Source organism: Parasteatoda tepidariorum, chromosome 9 (genome assembly GCF_043381705.1).
Source record: "Parasteatoda tepidariorum isolate YZ-2023 chromosome 9, CAS_Ptep_4.0, whole genome shotgun sequence".
In the NCBI taxonomy this organism is placed as follows: Eukaryota; Metazoa; Arthropoda; class Arachnida; order Araneae; family Theridiidae; genus Parasteatoda; species Parasteatoda tepidariorum.
The window spans coordinates 17748064-17761680 of NC_092212.1; the positions used below are offsets into that span (position 1 = coordinate 17748064).

Consider the following 13617-nt stretch of genomic DNA (forward strand, 5'->3'; position numbering starts at 1 on the left):
AGTGCATAAAAGAGGGAATGAATATCATCTTTTATCTAAATTCCTTGAATTGAATATCGCATGAGCGGAAAAGAAGAAAAAAAAAATTAATTTCAGATGCCTGAGAATTTTTTTGTTGTTGCTATGATTCCTAATAAGTCGAAAAAAAATGTTAATTTATCGCAGAATTAAATTTAAAATAAAAAAAAATCTTGTCCCTAAGTTTCTGATTTAAAATAAGATTTAAAATGATACGTAACAAGCATTATTTGTAATGCTGGTAATTTTGTTTTTTAATATTAAAAAAACTTTGATAAAAATATGACAGCAATATTTAATGTTCTTTCTAACATAAAAGAGTTCTATATAAAATTTTGATAAAGTTGTGGCCCGCCATTTGATCGGTGTTTTTAATTGCGGCCCTCGGCCTAATGTAAGTTGGAAACCCCTGCTTTAAAATATATATACACTTGTGGTCATTTCCTTGAGAGTTAATCTACAACACGCTAAGTTAATATACATTAGATAGTAACGCCTACTTTCTCTTCCATGCTTTACTCCCTAGTGCAGACAGCTTGCATTTGTAAATAACGATCCTAAGTTAAACGGTGAGCAAAGTGAATAAAATTTAATATTCAAATAAAAAAAATTCAGACAGTTAAAATTGTTAATATCTCATGAAATAATAAAGCATTTTGCAGATATACCTTTATTTAGGCAATTAAAATGGTACTACGAAATAACATAAATTTATTAAAATTCTGGCCATCAGAGTGAGTCCTACACCACTAAACACAGCGAATTGTGTTATCCTTGTATTGTTATTTTACCTTATTAAAAAAAATGAAAACTGAACTTAAATTTTTTATAAATATCTACCAGTATATAATTAATTGAAATTTCATCATATTTTCTAGAATTTTTAAGTTATAAAAGTCTATGACCAGGTAATCCAAAAAAAAATATATCCCTAAGCTTTCTGCGCTACTGTTCTCACCATTGCGTGGAAGGCAAGACTAATTTAAAAGTTCTAAACAACTAATCTACCGCTCGGTCACCCTATTTTGTGATTGTTTGGAGTCAGCCTGATCGCGTTGGCGAATGATTAAGTTGAGTTTCATGTTCATGTAAAAGAGTTGAGAATTCAAAATGAATGGTGTTAGAGATCCGTCTGTGTCATCAATTTCTTGTGTTGATGACATCAATTCATCTCTTCTCAAAGTCCTTACCAGATCGCTCGGGATCTGGAATCGCATGAAGTTGGGCTGAGATCCGCCCACTTTGGCGGACTTCATCGTTAATAATACTTCAGGAGAGCTGTTTTCAAGTTTAAAAGAACTTTCCAATCATGAAGAGGTATTCGACGTTGTAAGCGATAATACAAACTTAAGATCAAGTTATATAAATGCAACTAAAAAAAATTTCAACCGCGTAATTATTTACTGATCTTTGCAATTTAGTAAACATTAGTAGGCGTTACGTTTCATAGTATAATTATTTAGTATTTTGAAAAAGTAAGCGTTACGTTTCGTATTAAATAAAAACTCATTGATGCTGGATATTAGGGTTATCTCGGCGCGAAGCGCCACTAACCGATTCATCGATTCTGTTTTGTCGTATTCTAGGAGGTCCTAAATATCTTTGAAGTTGTAGTATGTTGTAACGACAAATCAAGTCCTTAAAGAAGTAAATCTTTAGTTTTGAAGTGAAAATCATCTTTGGAATGGGGAGATCCCCTTCAGTAGAGTTTTATGATAAAGTTAATAGTATTTTGATAGTATGCAGTCTGAGCATAAAAAGGCAGTAATTGGGCTGAAATTCGAATTATCACGGATTATATCAATATCGAATAACTTATTGAAATCTGATAAAAACTCATTGAGATCAAGATGACTATTTTTCATAAAAAAAATTTTTGAAGAAATGTTCTTGCTAAAAATCAGCTAAATTAATTTCTCTGAATTTTTGGATTGCGATGAGGGAACAATTTTGAAATTTGACTCGACTTAAGAGAAGAGATTAACTACATATGATGGTTGTGAATGTTAAAATGGCAATATATTTGTTGTTTCAGCCAATATTCTTTGTTTTATGTGTTATTACAAAGACAAAACAAGACTAAGTTAATAAACCATTAAAAATGCTGAAAATATCTGTATACGTTTTAAAAAAGTTTTATTAAATTTTTTTAACGAGAAATTACTTGAGAAATTACATGAAAATTTTACTGTAAAAAAAAATCTTTAAATGCTTCAGTTTTTGTTTTGTTTTTTCCTCATAATGTTAAATATAATGCTTTTAAACATAGGAAATATCAAGAGGCTCTTGTTGTTGTCCTTAGAAAGTTTTTTTTTTTGTAATAATAATTCAGGATTATTTTAAAGCACAAAAACGAAGTTTCATGTTCTCAATTTTTTTCGCGTAATGTTAAATGTAATATATTTCAAAATAAAAAATGAAGAGAATATTTGTTTACTTTTGATAAATAAAAATAATAGGTTTTAGGAAAATAATTTAATAATTAATAAATAATAGTTAATAATTTTTAGCAAAAATATTTTTATAACACAAATATATATATATATATATATATGTGTGTGNGTGTGTGTGTGTGTGTGTGTGTGTGTGTGTGTGTTATAAAAATATTGGCGGCAAGAAAACTCTAATCCATGATTCCTCTACCACTGAGGATATTTCACGGCAGCACTATGGTCAGTGCAAGCCGGAAACGGAATTCGTAACGACAAGTCATCGCCGGGATTTTAACCCGGTTCACCTCATTGGAAGGCGAACGCTCTATTGTCTGAGCCATTGTGGTTCCTACTAACATTATATTGAAATTCACTATCCATTAAATTCAAACTATCATTCACCTTTAATTTATAAGTTTTCAACAAATAAACAAAATGTATTCACGCCCAAAAGAATATTTGAAAGGCATGTCGACTCCAGGGTCAGTCAAGACTGAATTCTTATGAATATTTAATGATTTGACATCAATGCAGTGAACAGAGCAATTATCAGAGATATTAGGTATCGAATAAAATTCCAGAGATATTTTAAAACTACAAGATAAGTTAAATATCGTTACACCGAATTTTAATCTAACAGTCAACGACCTGCCCGAAAGTGATACTACTAAACTAGAGGTTGGTTAGAGGTGGTATTAATGATTTTTTTTCTGGCAGCTCTGATCATTTTGGAGATGTAATTAACTCCATCAAGAAACTTAAGAATAATAAGGGACTGAGTATAGATAATAATAATAATAAACTAATCAAAGCACTGTCCCTTAACTACATTCACTATTTAGCATGCATTATTGACTCAGCGCTATGCTTATCATACTTTCCCACTGATAGGGAGATAGCAGTCACTGAACATATCTTAAAGCCAGGAAAAGACCCAACAAAACCGGACAGCTATCGACCAATCAATTAACTCTCCTCACTAAGCAAAATCGCTGAGGACATCTTGTGTAGAATGAGAGACTTTCGCGATGATAACCAAATTATTATCGATGAGCAATTTGTCTATAATGCTTTTAAAATGCTTTTCACTTTTACTTTTAAAATACTTTTAAAGCATGTATACAACATTTAAGCATTATACATATTTTTAACATTTATAATTTTAAAACATTAGACATACTTTTAAAATACTTTCAAAATGCTTCTCACACCACTATTTATGTGTTCAGCACCCACCTTTGGGTGGAGGGCTGCAAAAGGCAAAACTGAAACTATTACAAGGAGCTTATAGCAAAACCCTCCGCAATATCTCAAATTCACCCTGGTATTTCACGAACAAAAATGTCCGTAATGAAACCTGTACGCCTAGCCTTCTTGACTTATTCAAAAATAGATCTCTTAAGTATTTCCTTACGAGCATGGGATACTCCAACCCTCTTATTAGGCCTTCCTATAACTACGACTCAGATGAACCTAGTTGCAGGAGACAGCCTCAGGCCATCCTCCACTACTATAGAAAACTTCAACACATCGTTTGAGTCGTATAGCTAATTTTTCTTCCAAACGGCTGGCTTCTCCTCTCTTATATCATCATTACCCTTTTCCACCTGCTAGGGTTGGCTCTACCCTTCGTGGAGTTACTTCGGCTCATTTTGAATTAAATTACTACCTAATACAACTGCCAACATATACTACTAATCGCTAACAACTCTTGTGTTTATTATTATAGAAAAGGAAAATTCTTACCGACTAATGACTTTATTTGCTTGTTCATGTTATCAGTTATTTGTGTTGTCCCTGTTTTGTGTTGTCCTTCCTATATTCTTTTTCCTCATTATTATTTAACTACCTAAAATTAAGTTTACTAACCCAAATAATTTTAGCATAAGTAGCCTTTGATTCAGCTTCTAATCGTATCATTTACGAAAGTGACCTTATTGGTCAGGGGTTCCGGTACACCTTTTACTAGTTTCCACAATTAGTGCCCTGGCTCAGACTTCTCTTCATCAATCGTGCTAATCTTTCACCTATTACTAAAGACTACCATGGAGAGGGGCAGCCTAATGAGCCTAAACTAATATTTGTAATCCCACTAGATTTCACGTCCTAGGATGTGCGCTACTGAATTAGCCTCAGTTATACATAATTGTTTCACTTTTAGAAATCATTGATCTATATAGTATGGTTTAATTATAAATATTTAAATTGAGGTGTAAAAATCAATCGGAAATAGTAAACCAGAAATCTTACGATGAATTTTTACCGCTAGCACCATGTGTGCTTAAGTTTACACGAACCACCCATAGAAGAGAACGTTTAAGGAGGGCGCAGTCTACTGAACGGCTGACTAATTAAGCGCTGCTTTCTTCCCAAATAAGTCCTGAGTTAGCCCAACGCCACCTATAACTGAAAGCCTCCACACGGTTTTTTATAGGTAGTCCGATTAGACAACTATGATATAGATGCCAACTTGCTCCGGACAACAAATATATATTTTAAAGTTGTAGTTTATCAATTGTGATTTTTGGTTTAATAAATTCTATTTAGTAGATTTTTATCAACCACTATTTCTAAATAATTCGTAGGCTTATACAATTCACCACTTTATAATAATTATGTCAATCTGTACCTTTTAAAAAGCAAGCAAAAATAGTCCAGTATTTGCAAATTTTACTTTGAAGTTATTTACCGTTTTTTTTAATTATTTTGGCGTGTCCGGAGCAGTTAGCATCTCTGACTATATAGTAATTAAGTCATGCTATACCTTTAAAAATAGCAAGCACAGATTTTCAAATATTTGCGAAATTTAATTTGTAGTTAATTACCGTTTTTTCAATTTTTTTGGCGTGCCCGGATCAGTTAACATTTCTGCTATGAAGGTAAATCAATTTACGAAAGAGCTATTTAATAAAAAATCTAGTAAAAGTAAGAAAGTGGAAGCAAATATAAGTCTATAAATTTGGTTATTTTATGAATATTATTGGTTTGTCTTATTTACTTGCCAGCCACTACAGATTCAATTCTCCAATGTGTATGATAAATTTCTCTTAATTACTTTCAAAAACAACTGAAGAGCAAGTAGGCTCATTTAAGTTTTTGATTGCTTTTTAGTTATTCAAGCAAAGTGCTTGAAACATTCACAAAAGCAACTCCACTTCCTGCTTACCTCAATGGTCAACCATAACAGTGTAAAAATTCTAGATGAATGGGATAGGGGTCTCTTCGTGACCCAGGTGCCCAATAAAATTAAAACTCTAGGACTAGGACTTTCAAAATGGAATTTGATTTCTTGCGCACCACAGGTTCTCTTTTTAAATAGTCTGCGCAGACTACTTATAAGTAACCGTGTGGAGGCTTTCAAACGTAGTAGGTGATGTTTAACCTCCAAAACGATTGTAGTAGGCGTTGTTTGATTTGGAGAGGTCCTGAAACTTAAAATCATCCATCACACTTACGTTTAAGGGATGCATACCAAAGAGTCTATGTGTGGGGCGGTGTCTCTTTGGGCGCATAGACCTTCATGTCTTAACCCGAGGCGCAATGAATGCTCACGTCGCAAGTGATGACCTCGTTGGTATTTATGTGCGCTCTTATGTTGCTGTCATGGATGATAATTTCGTACTATTGGATAATACATGAGAACACAACACCGGACAGAACTCCCTTCGTGAATGGTTTTCTGCAGTAGAAAAAAAATTCAGCGCATGGAGGGGCCAGCTCTATAACCGAACTTGAATACAATCAGACATTTTTGGTATGCTTCAACCCTTTGACGGTTATGAACGAGTTCGGCTCGCAATCGAATCGTGCTTCATAATGCGCGCAAACGAGTTCCGCTCGGGGGCAAAGTTCGTTCGCCATTATTATTCTGCATTGACTATGTTAAAAACGAATCCTACTCGCGAAAAGTAGTTAGTTTTACTTCCTGCAGATAGCAGTGCGGGTTCCATGAATTTCTTTTTATAATGAAGGGGAAATTATTTTTTTACCTTGTTCCTTTTATGCGTATTTTGGCACGTTTTTTAGGGTGTTTGTAAAGTAAAATGGCCGAAAAACGAAAGTTAGGTAATTATGATGATGATTATGATTGTGATACAGAAAGCTTATCAAGTTTTGAGTCTGGTGAAGGCTTTGTTCAGAGTATTTAGGTAATTACTGTATTTAAATGCTTCATAAAGTTTTGCATTAGTAGTATTTATTTAGTCCTTTCAATTTAATATTTGTCTTATATTTATAATTAACTATTATTTATATAATTGATTATAATCATTTATAATTTAGAATTAATAATCATCATTTATTATTTTATCTATCTACGGCATTCAGAGATGCCAAATTGCTCCGCTTTGTAAAATAGTATTTTCTAGTGGTAGCGAAATTCAAGTTACTTTCAGTTTAGTATTTTTCCTTTTAAGTAATTTTTTCACCTCTAAATATCAAAAATTATAAGTATCATATAAAATGCAACGTTAAAGCAACAATCTACTGGTTATTAAAAATTAGACGTAACTGTCCTTCTCAAACGAATTTTTCTACATAATTTGCTGTCACTTTATTATAACAATTCCAGAAAGCGGAGCAGCTGGCATCGCCAGAGAAGGGTGACATTTTCGGAAGAACGGTGGGGGAAACCGGCTGCCACTTTCGACTACTGTTTGCTCGTAATACTGCGTGAATTAATGAAACGAAAACTGCTCATTTCCTTAACCGTCAAAGGGTTTAAAAGATGTGTTGCTGCTCTCAATCCTCCTCAGAATCTTGTCACGCTTGCAATTGTTTTTCAGACATTGGTTCGCACTTATAACAGACGCATAATTGAAAGCATAGCTGAATTGCTGCTAGAGGTGATCTTACTCCACATTGAAGGTAGTTTTTCTATTTCAAATTGAAGCATATTACTTATTCATTTATACATATGCTAATTTCTGTTACACCATAATTATCTTGTTAATTTTTTTTAAATATTTTATGCATTACTATGTGCACTATAATATGTACCAATTTCTAGGTCCAGCTTTTTGAGTTGAGGTAATTTCCATTTCTATAACGTTGTGCTTTCTTTCAGAATCATAAAAACATCTAAGCAATGTGTTACAAAGGGGGAATGATGAATATAGATAAAAGTGTCAATAAGACAACAAAAAAAAAAAGAAAAGTGGGTCATCATTAATAAACAGAAGCAAAGCCCCATTAACTCCATGACAGACTATATACCCTTTCAGAGTTTTGTTCCTATTCATTTATATTCTAAAATGCTTTTATTAATGGTAAAAACACAATCATCTAACTTTTCAAACCTCACGGAAAGCTTGTTATTTTTACTCGTTCCGTTTAATGAAATTCTTACCCAGGGTAATTAACTTCACTGAAGTAAACCTCCCCGAGTTTTAGTTTTTACATTACAAGCCGACAGGATAATTTCACATAATAATTTTATAATCTAGTATACTTTAAAATTTAAAACATATATTGGTAGGGTTTTCGAAAAGTAAAATTAATTTATTGGAATACAATAAACAATGCCCGATAGCGGAAAAATCATTTTTTTTTTGCTTTTTGAATACCTGTTATCGGTTGCTTAATGGCTAAAATTTTCTTGAATTAAGATTGTTTCTCCACTTATGATGTCATATTTTTAAAACTTTAAAGGCTGGGAAAATTAACGCCTACTTTCTTCTGCATGCTTTATTTACGCAAAAATATAACATTACGCTGATTAACTTATTTTAATTCAGAATAAACTTATTTATAAATCATCTAGATTTACTTCTACATAGAAAATAGGCGTTTCTTTAAAAACAGTAGTTCAAAGATTAAAAGTGGAAGGAAAGAATTTTTTTTAAACCTAAAATTTTATTTTTTATATTATAGCCTTATAAATTCCGTTCATCCAAAAGTAAAACTACTTCCATACTTCAAAAATTTAATTTATCCTCCACTAAAATAAAAAGAAAACTGTTTGATTAGAATTTTCAATTAAAAATTCTGTGCTCAATTATACTTTATTTACTTCTAGTAAGTACGCTTTCAAATACAAATTTCTTCGATTTGAGGTATGCTGCAGGACGTAACAAACTGTACTTTAACGCTTAACTTACCTAGTTAAGCGTTAAAGTATAGTTTGGGTCGTTGTACCTAGTATTAGTTGGGTCGTTGAACCTAGTGATAGTGATATGGCTGTTCGTTTAACAATCGTTTTAGCAAGGAATGAAAAATCCGGCACGTCTAGTATTCAATTAAATATTCCGAACTCCTTTGCATTGATGGTTTTGCTATTGGTAGGATTGTCTTTACTTTGATTTAATAACTATTTTTAATAAAATTCTTCTTGCCGAAAGACGCAAAAATTCTAACCTCAAAATATTTTGAAGCACTTTCCCGGCATATGTCTAAAAATAAGATTGTGATTAAAAGCAATTTCATTGCACAACGATTGCAAACACTTTTTTAAAAAAAATCTGATAGTTTTCTAAATATTTTCGAAGAATTTCCAAACATGAAACTGTAAAAGAAAGAAAGAAAAAAATGACATTATGAAGGTGGGGAGTTAATTTCGCTGAATGAAATGCCTAACATAATTATAACATTATTTCATAAGTTACATATTGCTTTCTAAACAGTTGTAATACCGATGTTTAATTTTATGTTACAAGCTGCTTTTCCTTTCTATCAAATTACGAATTCCAAAAAAAAAAATAAAAATATTGTTATTGCAGAGTATTTCAAAACTGGAAATTGCAACGTACATACATCTATTTTAGGATTTTGTACTAAATCTTTTCTCTAAATTTCTTCTTTTAATTCATGATTATCACTTAATTATTGCAAGACTAAGATCTTTTGCAAATCCCGGGAGTACAACATGGCTTCTGAAGTCTATCAAGAAATACATTACAAAAGTGGAAATAATGGATAATGTCGAAGAACTTGCTTATTCACAAGGTAAATATGATAGTTCCTTAGAAATATTTCAGAAGGCGACTAACGATCGTGATTGAATCACATGATGGAGAGTTGAAAGGACCCTACGGTACTTAAAGGCCTCGAACAACAAAAAAACTATTACTCTACCACGCATTAAAAAATAAATAAATAAAATAAAAAATAAAGAAAGAACACGCCTCCTGGTTGACTTTGAAAAAGTGGCTTGGCAAATCTTTTCTTTATTCTACTGCTAATGCTCTGAATGGTAAAATAGAATTTCAAATAACTATTAAAGTAAGATTTAATTTGAAAATAAACAGTGTTTTATAAAGAGTAGCTTATCATACAAAAATGCCGAATATATAAAAAGCTCAATTTTGAATATTTTTTCACATTCGTTGCTTTTTTTTTCTTTTTTTTTTTTTTTTTNTTTTTTTTTTTTAATACAAGACAGTACACCATGCGTACCTGACACTGGTGTAAGCATTGATCATCACGATGGCTCTCCTGATCTCAGGCTCTTTCATTAGATCCCCCTGATCCTTCCTGATCGCGCCTAACTCAGGCTCTTGAGTTAGGCGGATTGACGCTCACACCACATCCACAAACTGTAGTTCCTTGGGGTGCATGATTTTTTGTTCGTTCCCACTGTCCCTATTTTAGTAAAGAGATAAATCCTTATTTTGGAGTTAATTTATCGGTTAGACAGGAAAAGAGTCTGAGTCATAAACACATTAGCTCTGTAGCTAGCTGCTGAATGTGATTGGTGGACTTTCTGTCAGGATATTTTACAGCATCCTCTTGGTCGAGTCACACACAACTGTTCAAAGATTGTTATATTTTTTAAAGTTTTAATAACTTAAGTTTTTTAGACTTTGTAACATTTAAGAGCTATGACTTCTTGATTTCAGTTATAAACGATTGTATGCAGCTTAAGACGTTCACACATTACTGGAAAAGCTTTGACAAGGAAATAGCTTTTACCTTATCCCAATTGCCCCTAAAGCTTCAACAAAAAAGTAAAGTTTTTTTTTATTGTATTTCAGCGGGTTTTGCATAGTTATGCAATTCGCGGATTGTACTTATTTTTTTCCTTTTCTTACAGATCCCATTCCAATTCTATGTTTGTTACTTCGTATTTGAAGTCTAATAATGTCCTTGGATATGAAGTAAGAAAGAAGATTCTCTCTATTTTTTCCGTTTTTCATTAGATTTTGCGCATTTTTAAAGGTAAGCAAATGTTGAATTAGAAACTCTTCAAATAAATAAAAAGTAAAAGAAAAAATAATTTTAAAAGCTCCAAATTTTATCTACAGTAATACTTTCATTAACGCGTTTTTTCTAAACTCGATGAGGTGTTGTCTTCAAATTGAAACTGCAATATTTATCCTTAAACAGGACAGTTGATTTATTTCAATACGTACAGAAGAAGTCCTTTTACACTGACGTTACGCGCATAACGAAATCAAATGTTAAGTATTCATTAAATTCTGTGAAAATTCGTTTAATAATATTTTCTGTTACCAGTTCTTATTTAAAACAAAATGTTTTATCTTTTTAAAACAGGCACAAATTAACACGGACCAGATCAGACCAACCGGAAATCAAGAATCGACTCAAGCCTTTGCAGAGTGAGGTTGTGTTGAAATAGCTCTGTGCGTACCATGTCTTTTCAACATTTCGCCCGGGGTGGGAAGCGGCGAGCCAAAAGGCCTGCGCGGCAACTCACTCCCCGTGATGAATTTGAACTGCTGGAAACAGACGAAGAGCGTTTGGAGTTCTGCTCTGATTTTACTAGTCAGTGCATCACTAAAGACGCCATTGATAGAAAAATTGAGTCAAGTAAAGCTGCATTGCAATGGTAAATAAGAGAGGGACACAAGCCACCTTTCATCTGTGTATTTCTAATTAGAGCTCTCGAAATCAGAAGAAGTATGTGATTTCCAAGAGGAACCTGATAAAGAAATTACGCCTATGGAAACAGCCTTGCCAACCCATCCAGAAACGACGAAGGATTCCTTAGAGTTAGAAACTACTCCTGAAACGAATGTTCCAGTACCAGATACAACAACTTGGAGCCTTGTGAAGAGGTCTCGGCCTCAAAAACAGAGCCCCAAATCCAAAACAATAAAGAACCACCGGCCAAGAGGAGAAAAAAGAAGAAGCAAGCCCATGGAACCACTTCTAAGACTACTAACAGCACTTCTACTCCAGTTTCCCTCCCAGTGCCCGAGCCCACTACAACCACAACATCGGAACCCAAGGAGCAGCCACTCAAGTCCGCAAAAATTCTCATCCGAGGGCTTCCAGATGATTTCAAAGTTGAAGGTATTTCTCTAGAAATAGAGAAATTAGACATCAATTCCCATAGAGTTATCCAGTTTAAGAAGAGGGTGGAGGTGCCTATAGGCTCCTTCCCCTTTTCCTCATCATCACTCCACTGGCCAATCAGCAGAAAGTTTACTCCATCTCTAGTATCAAGCAGATTCCCATAAGCACCGAGAGGTTCCGTGGCGGCCGGCGGCCATCACAGTGTTTCCGATGCCAGGGCTTCGGCCATACTCATCGTTCCTGCACAAACCAGTCAAGATGTATGAAGTGTGCAGATTTCCACTATTCATACCAATGTGAAAAGGATAGAACTTCTCCCGCCAAATGCTGTAACTGCGAGGGGAAATACACCTCAAATTTCACTGAGTGCGAGGCCAGCCCCAGTCGAAAAAGACCACCGACCAAGGATTCGCATGCATCTACAGCTCATCGTTTAGTTTCACTTGTGAAGGAGCTGCAAAAGCTTCTTAAAAAACCAAGAAGTTACAAGCCTACTTCAATCTCTACTTAACGGGGCCTCCCCATCTCAATAAGGACAATCTCACCACAACGGAAGCCCAGTCCAATGATGAACTGAACTTCTTTAGATACTACTTCAACTTTTTTGAACATATGATTCCCAAGCATATGTCTACTTAGAATCGACGAATCAGTTGTTGGCCCTTCGGGCCAAATACTGAGATTTTCCACATATCCAGTATCCAAATTACTTTGTTTCTTCTTTTAATTTTCAATTATCAGGACCACAAGGAAACACCTCAAGGATCCTATCTCACGATGAAGGGGTAGTAAAGGCCCGTTCCGGCCTCAGGCACCCAACAAGACAAATTAATACGCTCTGGCTTCTCTTCATCAATCGTTCTATTCTTTCGCCTTTTAGTAAAGATTACCGTGAAGAGGAGCTTCCTAATGAGCTTAAGCTATTTTTTGGAATCCCACTATGTGGGGTTAAACAATTAAGAATAGATTTCTAGCGTAAGTTCTGAAAACTACTTAATCTATCGCTAGGTCATCCTCTATGTGTTTGGAGTCAGCCTGATTGAGTTGAGTTTCATGTGGAAAAGTTGAGAATCTAAAATGAATGGTGTTAGAGATCCGTCTGTGTCATCAATTTCTTTCGTTCGTCATCAATTTCTTTCTTTACCAGATCGCTCGGGTTCTGGAATCGCATTAAAGATCCGCCCACTTTGGTGATTCACAAAATCTTTAGTGATAGTGCGATGCGAGGACCAGGACATTTATTCAAGGAACGATCACAATTCTCTGCCATCATTGAATAAATCCAAAGCTGAGTCCACATCAACCATTTGAGCTTCATGAGCCTCACTATTATAATCCAATTTTAGCTCTTCCAAGGTTTTTCTTAATCGGGCTACAGATTCGAATTTCGCTGTAATAACACTTTCTTAGGCATCTTCGATATCTTTACCAAATGTATGTATTTTTGATAGCTGATTTTTTAAGTTTCTTCTATCCAAAGTTGGAGATATCGCCATCTTATCAATGCGAATCGAAAATCCCATTCAAAACGAACGATGACTATTTTTCAAAGTCTAAGTTAAATTCAGATTTCTCTCGATCCAATTGTCACTCGAGTCAATTCCAACTCGACGAACCAAAATGCACGATGCCAATTTTAATATTTCAACAATGATAGAATGCCCATTATGACGGACAACGAAAAAGTTATGAATAAATAACAACTTGTTTAATAATTAACAGAAAACATAAGGTTCCGAAAAAACGATACTTTTCCGTAGAAGTATATAATTACCAAAAAGAAAACGAAATTAATAGAAATCAGAATTAAATGATTCACAACTGAATACAAACACGATCTAAAATGAGTTGGGGAAAGGGTTGACGTTAATTGCGTTACTCAAACTCTCAAAAGCGCCTACAACAATGAGTT

The 13617-nt window shown here is 33.9% G+C and overlaps 2 non-coding genes across 2 annotated transcripts; both read left to right on the top strand.

Annotated features, from left to right (window-relative positions):
- Positions 1-4437: 4437 nt before the first annotated feature.
- LOC122272823 (U5 spliceosomal RNA) lies at positions 4438-4549 on the top strand. The gene has a single exon (XR_006227306.1). It is a non-coding gene; the product is annotated as a U5 spliceosomal RNA (small nuclear RNA).
- Positions 4550-12538: 7989 nt separating this feature from the next.
- Positions 12539-12654, top strand: LOC122272822 (U5 spliceosomal RNA). Its single transcript, XR_006227305.1, has one exon. It is a non-coding gene; the product is annotated as a U5 spliceosomal RNA (small nuclear RNA).
- Positions 12655-13617: the final 963 nt, after the last annotated feature.